Source organism: Phyllostomus hastatus, unplaced genomic scaffold (assembly GCF_019186645.2).
Source record: "Phyllostomus hastatus isolate PE091 unplaced genomic scaffold, TTU_PhHast_1.1 phas_contig_40, whole genome shotgun sequence".
Taxonomy (NCBI): Eukaryota; Metazoa; Chordata; class Mammalia; order Chiroptera; family Phyllostomidae; genus Phyllostomus; species Phyllostomus hastatus.
Genome location: NW_025333872.1, coordinates 34,961,003 through 34,979,549, shown reverse-complemented (window position 1 = coordinate 34,979,549; position 18,547 = coordinate 34,961,003). Strand labels below are relative to the sequence as shown.

At 38.0% G+C, this 18,547-nt stretch overlaps 1 long non-coding RNA gene across 1 annotated transcript in view; it reads right to left on the bottom strand.

Moving 5' to 3' along the window:
- Positions 1-17,985, bottom strand: part of LOC123822136 — a 34,266-nt gene extending 16,281 nt beyond the window's left edge. Inside the window, exons 1-2 of the long non-coding RNA XR_006786223.1 lie at positions 17,952-17,985; positions 17,757-17,842 (exon numbers count right to left, since the gene is read on the bottom strand). This is a non-coding gene — a long non-coding RNA (uncharacterized LOC123822136). The remainder of the gene's footprint in view (positions 1-17,756; positions 17,843-17,951) is intronic.
- Between the last annotated feature and the right edge of the window lie 562 nt (positions 17,986-18,547).

The following is an 18,547-nucleotide window of genomic DNA, read 5'->3' as shown; positions in this document are numbered from 1 at the left end:
AAGAACTTACACGACTCCACTCTAAGAACACAAGCAACCCAATTAAAAAATGAGCAAAGGACTTGAACAGACACTTCTCCAAGGAGGACATACAGAAAATCCAAAGACACATGAAACGATGTTCAATATTGCTAGCTATCAGAGAGATGCAAATTGAAACCACAATGAGATACCACTTCACACCAGACAGAATGGCCATCATAAACAAAGCAACAAACAAGTATTGGAAAGGTTGTGGAGAAAAGGGGACCCTAGTGTACTGTTGGTGGGACTGCAGACTGGTACAACCACTATGGAAAGCAGTATGGAACTTCCTCAGAAAACTGAAAATGGATCTGCCTTTTGACCCTGCAATTCCACTGCTGGGACTATATCCTAAGAACACTAAAACACCAATACAAAAGAACCCTTGCATCCCGATGTTCATAGCAGCACAATTTACAATAGCTAGATTCTGGAAGCTACCTAGATGCCCATCAGTAAATGAATGGTTCAAAAAACTATGGTACATTTACACAATGGAATTCTATGCAGCAGAAAGAAAGAAGGAGCTCCTACCCTTTGCAACAGCTTGGATGGAGCTGGAAAGCATTATGCTAAGCAAAATAAGCCAGGCAGTGAAAAATAAATACCATATGATCTCACCTTTAACAGGAACCTAAACAACAAAACAAACAAACAAGCAAAATATTACCAAAGTCACTGAAATAGAGGACAGGCTGACAGTGACCACAGGGGAGAGAAGAGGGAAATTCAAGGGAGAATGGGAAGGGTTTACAGGAACAAATTTAAAGGACACATGGACAAAAGCTAGGGGGAGGGTAGTATTGGGAGGAAAATGGGAGGGTTGGGTGGGTGGGTGGGCTGGATTGGGAGTAAAGGGGAGAAAACTGTACTTGAACAATGATTAAAATTTAAAAAATAAAAATAAAATAAAATTTTTTAAAAAATGACAGACAATAACAATTGTTGGTATGCATGTGGAAAATTAGAACTCTCAGACTTTGCTGGTGGGAATGTGAAATGGTACAATGTTTTCCAGAAACAGTGTAGCAATTCCACAGAAGTTTAAACATAAAGTTACCATTTGACTCAGCAATTGTAGCCCTGAATACAAAGTAGATGCTCTTATGAGGTTGTTTCATTAGGCACCATTTTGTACAACATTGATGAGCTGCCATATGAACTTAACTTTTGTTTGTATCAATTAGCTTATGGTAATATTGTTACCATTATAGTTATATGTCACTTCACTTAAAGTTGCAGAACCTGTTAACATTGTTAAGTGAGCACTTACTATATATCCAAAATACATGAAAACATATGTCCACACAAAATTTGTATACGAATGTTCATAGCATCATTAGTCATAACTGAAAATTGGAAACAATCCAAGTATCAACTGATAAAGGAATAAATAAATGTGGTATATTCATCCAATAGAATATTATTTAGCAATGAAAGGGAAAAGATAGATTTTGCTAAATAATCAATGAAATAACAATGAATTATATTCTGGTAAAAACTGATAATGTGATGGTAGAAAATAAGTTGAAGGTCAGGGAGGACAATCAGTTAATGAGGACAGAAACAGGATCCAATATTGTAGTGTTGAATTTTACTGCAATGTCAAGACACGGTGAAGCTGGTGTTTTTAAGTTAGCAGTCTTTGAGTCACAGCCCGCGGTGTCCTGGGTGCTGACACACAGCAGTGAACAACATAGACAAAACTCCTGCCTTTAAGGAGATGTTTGTTCTAGTTTTTTGTAAAACACAAACATAAATCCTTCTCTCTTTACTGTCTTACAATACATATTGGAATGTAACCAGCTAACTGTGTCCTAGTCTGAAATTTCATCAGATGCCACTCAGGACTCTTTGACATCATAAATAGTGATAAATCTCTTTAGACCTGTACTAGATACACAAACAAACTAGATGTGTTCAACATGGAAACCACCTTTTTAAACCATTCATAAATCATAGGCCTGATTAAAGTATTTCTTCTACTCCATAGTGAGGGCAAATAATGGAAAGGACTATGGACTAGTTTTAAAGCCACTGAAAGTGTGTATGTGTGTATGGGTGTGTTGCCAGACTGGTATACACACAGAAGGGCACTGGACACTTTAAAGTAGTAAGTGGAAATGTCATGGTACTGGGAACCAGAAGTCCTGCCACACCCTGGAAAAGTCTCAGACCTTGAGACTTGTGTTAATTCATTCCTTTAAAAAAAGATTCAAACTACAGTCTTACTTTGCTCTAAAATTATGAATCCATAATTTCCTATCTACGACCTAAAGCTACAACTCCTGAACTTTACCTACAGTGATCCAAAAAACCACTTTTGCAATACAGGATGAAATACAAGGTAAAAAGATCAATAGCCTCAGACCAACTTGTGTTTCTACTACTCAGTTCCTTCCCTTAGGAAATTAATAATAAAGAGGAAGGGGTTGTCAGGGCATCCTTAGAACTTTTCAGAGATAAAGGAAAGACTACAGGATCCAAGGAGGGAGACAGGGTGGAGGGGCTAGGCAATGAAACTATAATAAAGACAGAAAAAGAAATGATATGAAATCACAAATGTCTGCTCTTATAGTAGCTTCCTCACCCCATTCCTCTCTTATTTTTCACAACAGGCTTGTGGATGAAGATTGCACCCTCTCGCCACCTTTTCTAATTCCACAGGACTTTCTCGCAGTGGCTATTCCCTGCTCTTCTTTTTGTCATCCAGGTGCTATTAATTCTAATATACACTCTTATTTAATGCTTAAAATGAGGAAGAATCTAATTCTCACTAGGTATTACTAATTAATTATATTATCAATCCTAAGAGTCTGTGCAGTATTACCTTACCTATAAGATTGTTAGAGATTGAAAGGACCTTAAAAGTACAAAGAATTGAAGACAAGTCTGTCCTCCTCCCTGTACAGCTCGCTGAAATGTACACCCAGCCACACTGAGGCTGACACTGTCCTCACTAGTCCTTCTTGGACTGGACTGCCTCCAGTGGAGGAGTTCTCAGCACCAGTAGAGGTGTGTTAGGGATAGTTTCAAAGCAAGAGAGCCTTTCTAGCACCCATAAACTTTCCCTGTAGGCTATCATCTTCATAACTCACACATTAGGCTTCCCTGAGAAAGTAGACAATATCACTACCCTGGATATAAAAACTTACCTGTAAAACTAAGCATCTGCCATTACTTTATATGTATATAAATATGTATATTTAAATTTCAGGATAAAAGATTTGGTTAAATAACGTATACTTACATTGTTTACTAAAGACCATGTTTGCAGAGTGCTTCCTATTCACCAAACTTCTCTGTCTCTGGAGACAATCATGTGAGGTAGGTGGAGATCTAAGAACATCAGATTTGAGACTTCCGGCAAGATGGAGGACTAGGTGGATGCACCATACCTCCACGCACAACCAAGATTAGAACAACAACAATTTAGAGCTAGAATAACACCCAGAACTCACAGAGTATTTATCTGAATGGAAGTCGGACAGCCAAGAAGTTGAGGTAGACCCGTACAGCCAGACTGGTGGGAGGGGCTGAGAGGACGAGCTGGGCAGGCGCGGGTAGGCGCGTGCAGAGGTCGGGGAAAACTTGGGGAAACTTGGCGCATGAGCCATCCGGGGTGCACAAGAACGCAGTGGTGGTCCCTGAGTACACAAGCTGCGGCTGGCAGACCCAGTGAGGCGGCAATTGTGGACCAGGGCAGAGCTTGCAGCCCAGGATCCCAGAGAAGAGACTGAGATCCCAGGAAAACGGAACTACCTCCATTGTTCCCTCCTGTCCCCGCTCCCGCCCCTGCCCCCGCCCCCACATATAACATCATAATCTAGCGACTGGGGTGCCCAGCCCTGGTGAACACCTAAGGCTCCGCCCCTCACTGTAACAAGAGCAACCAGACTGGGGGGGGAGGGGAAAAGGAGAGACAGGGAGAGACATGTTTCCAACAGAAGAACAGATCAGTCCCCCAGGACTCATCCTTCTGAGCGACTAAGAAATAGCCAATCTATCAGATGCACAGTTCAAAATACTGGTGATCAGAAAGCTCACAGAATTGGTTGATTTTGGGTGCAAATTAGATGAAAAGACTCAGGTTACCATAAAAGAGATGAAGGAAGATACATGGAGGAGAGCCAACAGTGAAGGGAAGGAAACTGGGACTCAAAACAATACAGTGGACCAGAAGGAAGATAGAATCAACCAGCAGGAAAGCATGATGAAATAAGAATTCAAAAAAAAAAAATGAGGAGAAGCTTAAGAGCATCCAGGACATCTTTAAACGTTCCAACATCCGAATTATAGGGGTACCAGAAGGGGAAAAGCAACAGACTGAGCACGTATTTGAACAAATAATAAAGGAGAACTTCCCCAATCTGGCAAAGGAAATAGTCTTCCAAGAAATCCAGGAAGCTCAGAGAGCCCTAAAGAAGTTGGACCCAAGAAGAAACACACCAAGGCACATCATAATTACATTAGCCAAGGTAAAAACGAAGGAGAGAATCCTAGAAGCAGCAAGAGATAAGGGGACAGTAACCTACAAAGGAGTTCCCATCAGACTGTCAGCTGACTTCTCAAAAGAGACCGTACAGGCAAGAAGGGGCTGGAAAGAAATATTCCAAGTCATGAAAGACAAGGACCTACATCCCAGATTGCTCTATCCAGCAAAGCTCTCATTTAGAATGGAAGGGCAGATAAAGTGCTTCTCAGATAAGGTCAAGTTAAAAGAGTTCATCATCACCAAGCCTTTATTTTATGAAATGTTATGGGGACTTATCTAAGAAAAGAAGATAAAGAAAAAACATGTATAGTAAAAGGGCAGCAAACTCACAATTATTAACAACCACACCTAAAGCAAAACCAAAAGAAACTAAGCAAACAACTAGAACAGGAACAGAACCACAGAAATGGAGGTCACATGGAGGGTTAGCAACAGGGGGGTGGGAGGAGGAGAGGGGGGAAAAAGGTACAGAGAATAAGTAGCATAGAATGTAGGTTGAAAATAGATGGGGGAGGCAAGAATAGTACAGGAAATGTAGAAGCTAAGGAACTCATAAGTATGGCACATGGACATGAACTAACAGGGAGGGGCATGTGGGTGGGAGAGGGTGTACAGGGTGGAGGGGAGTGAAGGGGGGAAATGGGACAACTGTAATAGCATAATCAATAAAATATATTAAAAAAAAGAACATCAGATTTGTCACTTGAGCATACAAAAGTATTGGTTAAAATACAGTATTTAGACTAAATTGCCTGGGGCTCAATCACATCTCTGCCATTACTAGTATGTGACCTCAAACAAAATTACTAACCTCTTTGTTCTTCAGTCTGTTTGTCTGTAAAAATGGGAGAAAAGTAATATTAACCTGTTAGGATGCTTTGAAGATCAGATGAATTAATGAAAGAATAGTGCTTACCTGACACCTGGTGAGCACTTAATAAATGGTAGCTGTTAATATAATCACCATGACCACCATTATCATCACCACCATCTGGCATGGTTGTTTACTATGAGAAAATTAACCGTGCAGTTTTCAGATCTCCTTTCACTTTGTGCCCACACAGATATGGTCATACCATTGGTGCTTGCTACTAATGTTGTCCCTTTGCTTTGACAATTACTTTTCTCTACTTTTGCCACAATTGATTGCAGAATATTGAGCTGTTTCATGAAACTAAATAAATTTAATGAGTCATTTTTTTGTCTCCATTAAGAAAAGGAAAGTAATAATATTTCAAGTGGCTGCATGCTGAATAGATGTATGAAGACTTTCTCCCAATCTGGAATCTAATATTAAAATATTTCCAGACTATGACTTAGTATTATAGAACATACAAAAGTCTGTAAATATTCTAATATTTAGGCTTCTGTTGTTAGCTTTAATGTCCCTCATATATAACCATACAGTTTTTCTTTTATTTTTTTTAATTTATTTGTTTGTTTGTTTGTTTTTAGACAGAGGGGAAGAGAGGGAGAAAGAAAAGTAAGAGAAACATCAATGTGTGGTTGCCTCTCACATGCCCCCTACTGGGGACCTAGCCCTCAACCTAGGCATATGCCCTAACTGGGAATCAAACTGGCGACTTTTTGGTTCACAGCCAGCGCTGAATCTACTGAGCCACACCAACCAGGGCTAATTTTTCATACTGTCATGTTTAATATATTAATTTTAATGCCCAGGAAATATATTTATTTCAAGCAGTTGGTCCCAGAACAATAGAAAGATTTGCTAAGTTTATGATTCTTTGACAGTAAACTGATTTCAGTAACTCACAATTAGCTCCACAATGATAATGGCACCAATAAAAACTAGTATCTTCATAAAGCTATCTTGACCAATGTTTTGCATCAGGCTGAAAAATTTTACAGAAATTGTATGTGTGTTTGTTTCATTTTTAACACAGTTCCTCAAAAGATACAGGTACCAAAATACATCTTTCATGAAGGTCTAGAGTGGGTATCTGGTAATGTGACCTAGAAAAATTTCACGACTCGATCAAACTACAGGTAAAAGCCCATAGTCTAAACAACTACTATTTTCATCAAAATTTCTGGTATTAGCTTCTTTTTTATTTTAAGTAACTATTTTAATAAATTAAGCAGTTTTTATAATTATAGTCTCAATACCATGCACATTTCATCTACATCTAGCAACATCCTTTTAAAAACTGACTTACTTTAGGTGGGCAAACACCTCTTCTCAGCTGAGGGCCCTGTCTTTGGACATGTCTTTTTGTTATTGCAGTGGCAGTGGTGAAAATGCTGGGGGGTTTTGTCTATTAATATATTTAGATTGTAAAGTATGAGGAGACTATAATAGGAAAAGAAAAATAATTTTAATAATGTTTTAAATTTGCTACTTTTTAACAGCTAAAGAGTAGCATAATGAATTTAAAGTGGTTTTTTAAACTAAACATTTAATTATTTTTGTTTCATTTTATATTATTTCCTGGAGTTCATATTTTGTTTCAGACTCTACTATTTACTTTACTTTGCTTTTTATTTATTTATTTATTTATTTTGCCCATCCCTCCACTTCCTTCCCCTTTGCCACGGGCATTTTAATAGGGATTTCATTGAATCTGTGTGTTGCTTTTGGTAGTAAGGACATTCTATCAATATCAGTCCTTCCATTACATGATCATGGTATATTCTTCCATGTTTGTATCCTCTTCAATTTATTTTTTAGATGTCTTACAGTTTTCAGAGTACATGTCTTTCACCAGTTTGGTTAAATTTATTCCTAGGTATTTAATAGGCAACTGCCTTTGACTTCCTTGATTTTCACATGATAATGTAAATCCAAAGCCAGTGCCTCTATCTATTACCATGAATGCCTCTGATGCTTATTCTCCAGGTAATTTTCAGGAAGCTTAATCTTGAGCATAGTGTCTTATAACAACTATCAAAAGCCTAGAAAAGCAATATTTACTATTGTTGCCTGAAGGATGCCAGAAGTCAGTTCCCCCACACACTCTTAAAATGTGTTTTTAGATTGAGATAAACCAGTAGTACACTGCCCACTTAGATTGAATTTTAATTTTCAGATATTCTCCATTATCTTTCCTAATTCACTGACTTGTATTGAGAGATATTCTAAGAAACAAGCTTAAAAGAAGTACAGTTTGCCATCAGAATGTTGGAGAGGTCATTGCTTATTACATGACAGGAAGCGCCTATGGGAAGAGAAACATGGCAGAGAATTTGACAAGCTGCTCAATAAATACAGTCATAGTAAATTCAAAATGGCAACACTGCTGATACAGAAGGATTCATTTTCCCAAAGTCAGTTCTTCTGTCCTTCCTGAGTGAGAAAGCAGGTACACCCCAAATTTTCCCCTGGTGTTGAGATGCTGTCAGGCTGTAGCCTCCCTGTATTGAAGTAATCCTTTACTTAGCCTCCAAGTTGTCCCCTGGGCTTTTCAGGCCATTCTACAGAATTATCCTGAAGAAAGTTTTGCTTTTGTAAATCCCACCTTCTTCTCAGCCTCATTCTCTCATCAATTGAAGAAGGTTCTACGTTTAGATGAAAGTGGATCTCTTAACATAGTATTACAAGCTTACTGACTAAAATCTCAGTGTCCAAGGCCCCAAGGCAAATACCACATTGCCAGAAGCTGTACTACCCAGTGTCTTATGCTTGCAGCTTCTCCCAGTCCAATGCCTTTTTTTGTGTTACCATATCCTTACTCCTTCCTGGGTATACCCCAATAATCAGAGTGTTTGGTGAAAATAAAAGAAGCGGGGTGTGTGTGTGTGTGTGTGTGTGTGCGCGCGCGCATGTGCGCGCAGAATTAACATAGTATTTTTGAGGTTGCTATCTTCAGAAGGGTCTGTTTACAGGGTTGGCCCTTTGCTGGCTTCTGGGGACTTGGTTTTTGTCATGTTCCTTATGTTAATAAGGCTATTCTGTCCACCCAAGGCACTGTACCCTGCAATGTCAGCTTGGCTAGACTGACTGTACAAAAGATATGATTAATAGCAAGTACCTAATTTTCCTCTGGAATTTTGGTACTTATGACTGGCTGTGTCAGCAGAGAGTGCCTACAAAGACAAACCCCAGATAGAAACTTCGGAGTTTGAGTCTCAAGCAAGCTTCTCTGAGCCAAAACATTACAAACATATTGCCACTTTTCACTACTAGAGGAAGGAATGTGTTAGCTGTAATCCCTCCTAAAAGGGAAAATGTTGGAGTCTGCACTGGGATTCCTCCAAACTGCCTGATGTGTCTTTTTTCATTGCTGATAACTGTAATAAATTACAGTCATGAGTACTGTTGACTCTGAGTCCTGTGAGTATTTCTAGTGAATCGCCAACCATGTGGATGGACCCCTGAGATACATGTGTGAAAATTTTTAAATAGGCAAAAATTAAAAAAAAACACTTCATGGAAAAAGGTATATATATTATCTATACAAGCAGTCATTAAGAAAGTAAATTAAAACTACAATGAGATACCACTATACAGCTATCGGACTGGCTAAAATTAAAAATATTGACCATAACAAGTGTTTCAAGTACCATCAAGGAACAAGTAGAATTTGAAATTAATAACACAATATTACTTACATTAATACACACAAAAGTGAAATACTTAGGTGTAAATCTAACAAAATATGTACCAGATCTATATGCAAAAAAACTACAAAACTCTGATAAAAGAAATCAAATAACTAAATAAATGGAGAGAAATTCCATGTTCGTGGAGAAGCAAGATGTCAGTTCTCCCAACCTGATCTACAGATTCAGTGCAGTCCCTGGGGAAGAGGAGCCAGGACAGGAAAAGGCAGACAGGCTGTACCAAGAGGCACAGGGCACTCCTCGCATAATGACTATGTTCACTGTCATCATTGTAGTGATGGTTTCACAGTGGGTACATGTCACAAATACATCAAATTTTACACTTTAAATATGCATAATTCATTATATGTCAAAGATGTATAAATAGAGCTTTTTAAAATATATATACATGACTAATCCTTTCAACCTGCAGTTGTAGGTTATTAGCAACAGCACCCATCTGAGGTTCCCTATGATAATATGTGAAATTTTAATAATAATTTAAAAGCAACAGTATGTAATCTTTGGGAATTTCAGCAATAGGCATGATATGATACATGCCAAGAAAGAGTATATTTGAAAACTGACTCAGATGAAGAAGAAACAAAGGTTGGAAAGTTGATGACTGGATGGACACATTACAAATTTCTAGTCAAAATTCTGCAACATAGTCATTAGTTACTAGAGGTTATATAAATTCAAAACTGTACTATAAATAACAGGTCTCAGAGCAAAAATAAGTAAATATTTAATTTAAAAACATACCTTTTATTTCTTTCAATGATCTTACACATAAAAGAAAATTAGAATATCACAGCACCAACTACAAAAACTACATATACATTTCCAAAACCAAATCTGTTCTCATAAGCGATTATTTCTAGAAATTGACAAGCAAAGTCCTAAAGACTGTTGTGGTTGATATTTTGTTGATCTTGGGGATTTCTCATTCAAAACATTAGTCATTATAAATATTTCTGAACAACTGATATAAATATTTCTGAGCATATCAACACCTGGTAATTTTTCTTCATATAATCCATTAAAGGGACCTTACAGAATAGTTTATACTGCTATCTATGAAGCTGATCCTAGAGTCAAATAAATGTTCCTAAGTTACTTATACATAAAACACACGAGTAATACACACGGGTAATAGAGTACATTCTTTGAAATCATGGCAGTCATTGTAAGTGCAATATGTATATTTTTCAGTCCTCACCAGAGGACATGCTTATTGATTTTAGAGAGAGGGGAAGGGAGGAAGAAAGGGACAGAATAATGGGTCAGTTGTCTCTCATATGCATCCCAACTGGGGACTGAACCCACAACTTAACCATGTGCCCTCACCAGAAATCAAACCTGCAACCTTTTGGTTTACAGGATGATGCTCCAACCAACTGAGCCACACCAGCCAGGGCAGCACACTATTTCTAACTGACAAAATTTGGATATGTAAAAGAACATGTAGTTCTCTGTAATTGACCTTAGTTTCTGGGTAACTGAAACTATTAGTTGACTCCAAGTTTTTTCCTGAGTCACTAGAGTTTTTTACTAGTCAAGTGAGGCATAAACTCAGTCAATTCGAAATTGGTTTTCCCTTCCCCAGGGTGTCCAGTCATGGGAGAGGGGTGAAAGAATCTGGAGTTAAATTGGTGGTCAGTCTCCTACATGATCATCCCTGCACTCGAGCATCCTCTGAGGTGTCTGCTCTGTCCACCTGTTCTTCAGCTACCTAGTCCAACCCACTTCCTCCCTGGCATCCCCTCGCCACAATCAAGAAAACTTTTTAGGGACCAATGGATTCTAAGTAAATCCTGCCCTCTTTGGAGGGCCAAATATTCTGGTATCTTGATTATATTGGTGTCTGGCAATGTTGTCAGGCATGGTGTTCATGGCCATTTTCCAAGGCCCCAAGAAAGAAGCAAGTGAAGTCCTCCAGGCTCTTATGTCCCCAAACATCTCTTTATCAGATGGAAGTGGAGGGGGACTGGGAGATGGATTTTATTGTGTCTCTTAGATTCCTAGCCTTAAGAACGTCCAAGACTTACTCTCTTGCTTCCTTTGAAACTTTCTACTCCTACCACCTTCCCCTAGGCACTGAGAGTTCCCATTTCATCCATAAAATGTGATTTATTTAAAAACTATTTTCCTGATGTCATCTATAAGCAAGGATTCAACAAACAGTACTTGCAAACAAAATGAACATAGTCTGAGTGATTTATAGCTTAATCAATACACATACAGAGCAAATGCCTGATGCATTTTGTTATTAATCTTAAAAACCACTACAAAAATGCTAATTGCCTTTATATTTTTCTGAAAAAAAAAAAAAAACTCTCAGTAAATTCCATCAAAGTGTAACTTTCCTAAAAATGGTGAACACTATTTTTCTCTCTTTACATACAAAGTGTCTCATACATGGTAACTCCTCCATAAATGATCCTTCAATGAATAACAGCTTTCTCTTGAAGAAATTCTTTCCAAATAATGTAGCATGATGTGCTATTCAGAAGCTAAACAAATGATATATTAATTTTTGGTAGTGCCATCACCATATTCAACTATTCTATTTGGGGTCGTATTAGACACAAAACAGCTTGTTCCTCCAGGTAAACAATGTCATCAGTGATTAGGTATGCTGACGTTTTGTTCCAATGTGGAATCAAAACGAAAGACTGAGCATTTCTAAAAAAGCTCCAGTGTTCCCAAAAGAGGGAAAATAGAGAAGGGAAGAGTTTTCTGTGGTCCTAAAAATGAAAGTCCTTTAAGAGACACTTTTTTTTTTTCATTTCACTGCAATACAAGCTCTTTTGGCATGTTACTCACACAGCCATAAATTATAAGCATCATGAATTGGAATCAACTGGGTGCCAAACGAGATACTTATGCCCACTTTCCTAGTCATAGTGCCTTAGAAACTACAATCCTTTCATTCATTTTTAATTCTCTTGGGAACGTCCCGAGTCAATATTTTTATTTCCTATTTTCACCTGCCAGTGGTGAACATGTTTTGTCCATTTTCTAAACATATAACTAAATTTAACATGGTAGTTATGACAAGACATGCAGGAAGCTTCCCAAGCCAAATAAACTAGAAAACTCAAACAATTTAAAACATGCTTTTCTATTTTGAAGAAAGTCTTGAAGTCCTGAAGCTCCTTCCTGACCATGTCCTAATTTCATTGTGATACCACTATTTGGAAAAATTTCAAAGTTCCACAAAGTTAAAAGCTAAATTATTTCAATTCTGTATTATAAGAATAAGGCAAAACACTATATCTTATTCTGTATTTATTTTGATACACCAATTGTAAAACATCTGTGGTATCAATCTCATTTTACTTTAGCTTACTGAAAACAACAAAAGTTAGCTAAACTTTAAATAACATCCTTCTGAGTGACACAATCCTAAAATTTATTTTCATATAAAGAACCTTTGAAACTTTTATAATTTGTTTTAACCTGTTTTTATGACTCAAAGCCCAGTTAGACCCAGGAAAAGATTTTAAAAGATTTAATATATGTATATTTTTTTCTCTCCATAAATTATTTTAATCAATTCAACAATATGTTTCCCTTTATCTTAAAATAAAACTTTTCTAACAAAGATATGAAAACTTTTCTAACAAAGTATATTGGTTTTCATAATGTTTTGTATTTCTTCTCCCATCCCTTCAAATAGATTTCATAAAATACATGCACAAAAGTGGGCAATCTTCTCCTTTTATATCATCTATCATTATATCAAACAAAAAGTGTGCCTGCTGTGGATTGGGAACCCAAATTTGTCAGAATTGAGTTGTAGTGTCAGAATAAATAGGTCTTCCTTTTAAGGCATTTTAAAATATGAATGATATAAATGTGCTGGACTTTCCAGCCAGGGCAGCACAGAAGAGTTAGAAATGAACAGCTGTGTCAAGGAGAGATGGAGGTCTGGAAGAGATGAGGCATGGGGATTCCTCCCGGAGCAGACAAGCACAATGGCAGTGGAGGAGAAAACGTAACAAGTGTAACTTGCCAAGAGCAGATGATTTAGAGTCACTGTGGCAAACAGACATTGAATTCCAAGGGGTATCTAGAGCAAAGGGTTTCTAAGACTCTTGGGTTGTAACAGATTGTCTTCAATTGCTTGATTTTATTGGACACAATTCCTGTCTACACCTGCAATATGGCATGTGCATGAGCATGTGCCTGCATATGTGTGCATGTGTACATTTTTCTTAAACTTTACTCAGCATGAAGAACAATACCAGACATCTTGGTCTAATTTAACAGTGGGCCATTTATTAGTCTGAAAAACTTTTCAGTGCAATAGAAAACTAAGCAATTACCCAGATAATGCACTATTTTAAGGTTTTCAAAAGAGTTTCTGTATAGTAAATTTATAAATGCTATGCATGTATACAATGAACACAATTTATAAGACTTTCTCTGCTACTGAGAAGAGTATTTTCACTTTCACAATAATAATTTAGCTAATTATTATTAAGTAATTAGATGTCTATATATTAGATGGCTATAAGATGTCTGACATTATTCTAAGTGTTCTACTGATGCAATCTCTTAATCCTGACAATAACCCTCTAAATTGATCCCATTATTATCTCCAGAGCACAGAAACATGAAGCATTGTATTCAATGTCAGCTAACTAGAAAATGGCAGAGTGACCATTCAATCTCAAGCAGCCTGGCACTGGAGTATGTAACTCTTACCACAACACAATACAACACCTCATTGGATCTAGTTAGAGAGGCACTGTTATGTCAATTTTCAGACAAGGAAATTGAGATACAATGGGGTTAAATAACTTCTAAGTTTCCTCTGCTAACATGTGATAGATGCTATGAGTCAAGCTAGTCTTTCTGATTCCAAGGTCCATGCTCATGACCAGTTATGAGCTCATAAAACCATTGCAGCCTCCTAAATACAGGACCACTGTGTAAAACGTAAGTTACTGTGATCATCAAATACAACAGAAGTGAAAGTGAACATGTTACATTAATGGCATGATCCACACAGTCCCACTGAGGTGGCTCACCCACAGGCAGGACCAGTATTTCCACAACACTAATCACAGCACAGAGGTCTTAGGCTAAACCTCCTATCTGGCCCGAGGTTACTACTGTCAACACTACAGTTTGCCTTTGTTTTCCCAATCTTTCCAAATCCACATAGCAGTTTCTCTGCCTCCAGGAGTGGCCACAAGCCTAGCCAGAAGGAAATTCAACCCAGAGACCCAAAAATGGATTTCAAAACAGGAATTACCCACCAGCCTGAGTCAGGAATTTCCATAAAAGTCTCTCATCCTGAGAGAGGGAGCTCAGTAGCACAAAGGAAGTAAGTGCCAGATCATAGACGACAAGGATTTGGTTGCACTGAAGGACTTTTCCTTCTAGATGAGCATTCTGGATTTCAGAGTAGCTGTTTCCTGCTGAGCTTAGATGGGCCTGGCCTCTGCCCCTACACAAATGAGTAGACGAATTTTGAACTCAAACATAAAAGCACAACAGCAGGCCACAGAGTGCACAACTCAGGCCTGCTGGGAGCCCCAGCCAGTTCATACACCATATGTGCCCTGCTTATCCATCTGGTTTAGTGGAAAGAGCCAAACAAAACAGTAAAAACAAATGGCAGAATAGAGGCTTTCACCCTGGCCTTCAAGTGCACACTGACCTCACCTTGCAGAGTTTTTCTATAAATAATTTGGGTTGTGAGTAGTTTTATATAAAGTATAAAAGGCCAAGATATGCAAAGCTTTAAAAAGCGAGGAAATTTTCCAAAATTAAAGCTAATTGCCTTATATCAATCCTGCCACTTACCAATATTACCCCATAAAGCAAAACTTGAAATTCAGTGAAACCATGGAAACATGTAGTTTAACCACATGTGAATCCAAACCAAAAACAATCACAAATTATACAAGCACCACAAAATCCTTTGCATTATTAAATCATTTCATAGACTGAGGATTGGGCTCACTTATTTAAGCAAAAGTTAAAACAGTACATTTCAATATGAAAGAATCTACAATATCTAAAAGGTCATTCTACAACTTAATCAGCAAAGGCTGACACTTGCCATTGAATACACACACACACACACACACACACACACACACACACGTATATTTCTACACCTTGGGCTATGTCTAGTTTCTCAGACTTAGAACTACTGGCATTTTGGACTAGATAAGTCTTTGTTGTAGAAGGCCTTCTGTGCATTTTTGACATTCAGCCAAATTGTACAGAGAGATCTGATAAGATCGATAGGAGAAGGGAAAGGCCACAGGAGGAGGTTGCCCAAGGCAATGGTAAACAAGCTAGTGTGATGTGTGTGACAGACCTACCTACCCCTGGGCAGAGACGCGGCAGGGGACACTGAAGATCTGCCAGTTTAGGACAGAATTGGCTTAAAAGACGGATGCTTCCTGAGCACATGGATTTATAGGCTAGAAGATTTAAACAGTAGGGAGGCTGAGACTTTCTCTTCCTTGGAGCCACCTGGATGATTGTGCTGCAGCTACCTGAGTTTCTGAAAGGATGGTATTTAAATACCATGGGGGAAGGAAGTCCAGGTGTAGCCTAGGACTAGACTGTCAAAGGCTCCTTCACGACTTAATGAGATAAACAAAATCCCCCTTTTACTCTTCAAAACTCACTACTTTAACCCAGGACCATTTTTATAAACCTTTTATAATATTGCTTTACTTAAATCATTATAGTCTATTTTTTTTCCAGATGTTACATTTCTTTTAAGTAACTGCAAAGATGTCAAGTCAAATTATTTCTTTCTTTCCGAAAGTGAAAAGCTTCAGTGAGCAAAGACACACTTTTATGGCAAATTGGTTAACAAAGTGCTGTCTCATGAGAACTGGACCTTAAACTAGAAAAGTGACTCTTAATGTTTAACATCTCCTTCAGCAATCTGAATTCTTCCTGTACTCACTGAAGTTTTTCCTGGTCTAACCACAACTCACCACACCATACATGTCAGGATTGCTTCTTTACTACCCTACATAATTAAAAACAAAAACAAGAAAACAAACAAGCAAAACAATGTACTCCACTAAAAGAATCCAAGTTAGTCCTATCATTACGTGTCATTATTTTACTTCAATCTCAGTGATTACATTTTCTTGCCATTTATCCAGACTGTAGTGGCACTCAATGTTGGTTTTCAAAAAAAATTCTTATATTAATGTAAATAAAGTGCTTAAAACCATTGCTGAAATAGTGCCTTATACAGTAAGAGTTAGGTAAGTGCTTACTATTACTCCCAAACCTGGGACTCCACTTTCAAGTAAATCCAAATCTATGGAAATCAGGTGCTGTTATCAGTGTCCCTGGGCTCAGGCACTGGTAATTTTTCGAAGTTCTCTCTCTATTCAATCCCAATGAGCCACCAGGGTTGAGAAACACTCAGATTTAACCAAGTGCCAACAAAACACATTTGTGGCTTAAGTCTCAGAAAAGCTGACCAATTTTATGTCCAATTGACAAAAAAAAAAATATGTACAATTTGCCAGGCACTATGCATGTTACAGAGGATATAAAATAAGTAAGACAACCTCTACCCTCAAGCAACTAGCAATCATTAGATGAAATAAGCCATAATGAATCATGATATTAACTAAAGGCGTGAGTCAAACAGAGAAAGAATTAGCCAATTCTACTGGGATAAAGCAAGGAAAGCTCCCAGAGACAGAGAAACTTAAACTGACCCTTAAGAAATGAATGGGATTGTTGGGTGGAAAAGGTAGGGAAAGACACACTAGACAGAAAGGTAATAGTGATACAGAGAGATCTGATCAGATTGCTGGGGAAGAGTAGGAAGGCACCACAGGAGGATGGTGCCTGAGGCAATGGTAAACAGTCCAGGACAGGATTGGCTGAGAAGCTGAATGCCTCCAGAGCACATGGAATTATGGGCCAGAAGATTTAAACAGAAGAAAAGGAGAGACTGGCTCTCTTTTTCTTCTTCAAGGGTACCTGCATGATGCTGCAGCCACCTGCACTCCCCAAAGGCCATTATTTTCTGTAATGGGAGAAGAAGCTCCGAGCCCAGCCTAGAATTGGTCTGGCCTGGCAGAGGGTAGCAGGGTTATTTTACTTTGAGCATTCTAGAGGGACAGGCTCTGAGGCAGAAGTCTGCCATTCTTGCAAAATTATAGAGCTTTTGTATCTTACATTGTTTTAGTTTGTAAACTAATCTTATAAAAATAAGGTAAGCAAAAACAAGCAAGGAGAATGATAGGGAAACTCAAGAATTAAAGATTTTAGCCTTAATTGATAGGCTTAAGTGACTAACGAATGCATGTGGAGAGCTGTGATTCCAAAATTGTGTAGCTTTTGACTAAAGACTCCTTTACTTTTTCGCCAAACCTCTGACTCCACAATTTTGCCTAGAGGCTGGCAGCAAGCAGCAGGACCAGACTTGCTGTTCAGTAACAACAGCATAAGTGCCCAAGGACTTCTGAAGAAGTAAAAGAGTTATGGTAGACATGCTCAGGGTGAAGCTAAACAAACTGTAAAGGTCTATAAAAGCAGGACAAAAAATTGTGACTTTTCCCTGTAGGCAAAAGGAATCCAAGGAGGCATTTTTAAAAAGTGAGCAACATGATTACATCTATAACCTAGATCTCTCTGTCTTCATATATTAAGAGCATCTACAGACCCACTCATTAGACGGGGGCTCTCACATGGTCATGCTGAGATGTTTAGTTGAAACCAGCTTCTTTATTGTGCCTTCACCCAGTTCTCCTGAGGAATAAAGACAAGATATTTTAGCCCTGGCTGGTGTAGCTCAGTGGATTGTGTGCAGGCTGCGAACCAAAGCATTGCAGGTTCAATTCCCAGTCAGGGCACATACCTGGGTTGCAGGCCATCACCCCCAGCAACCGCACATTGATGTTTCTCTCTCTCTCTCTCTCTTTCTCCCTCCCTTCTCTCCCTAAAAATAAATAAATAAAATATTTAAAAAAAGACAAGATATTTTAGAGCTTAAACTTTTAATCATAAGCTAAACAAGCTAAATAAGTTATTCTACTTTATAAAGTGTGGCCATCACAGATGAAAGAAAATAACTCCAAAAGCAGCTATATTTGAGAAGTGATATCTTGAGATCATATGTTTTTTAGCAGAATCTTTAAGAGAAGTTTTCTTTCAAAATAAGACTATACATAAGAATTGCTTTATTTAAGGTTGAGGGTGAAAGTATCACATAAATGATAACAGCAGCAAATATTTATTGAAGACTTAGTGTGTGATTACTACTGGGCTTACTGTCATCGCTGTACGTCAGCATTATTTTTAAAGTCTATTTTACAGATGATGAAACTGAGGATTAATACTATCAAATAAGTGTCAAAAACTGTCAAAGATCTGATATGTTTATCCTACTTGAAAGCTGATAAGTTAGCCTGTCACAATTTTAGCAATACTTGCAGAGAACACTTGATTCCTGGG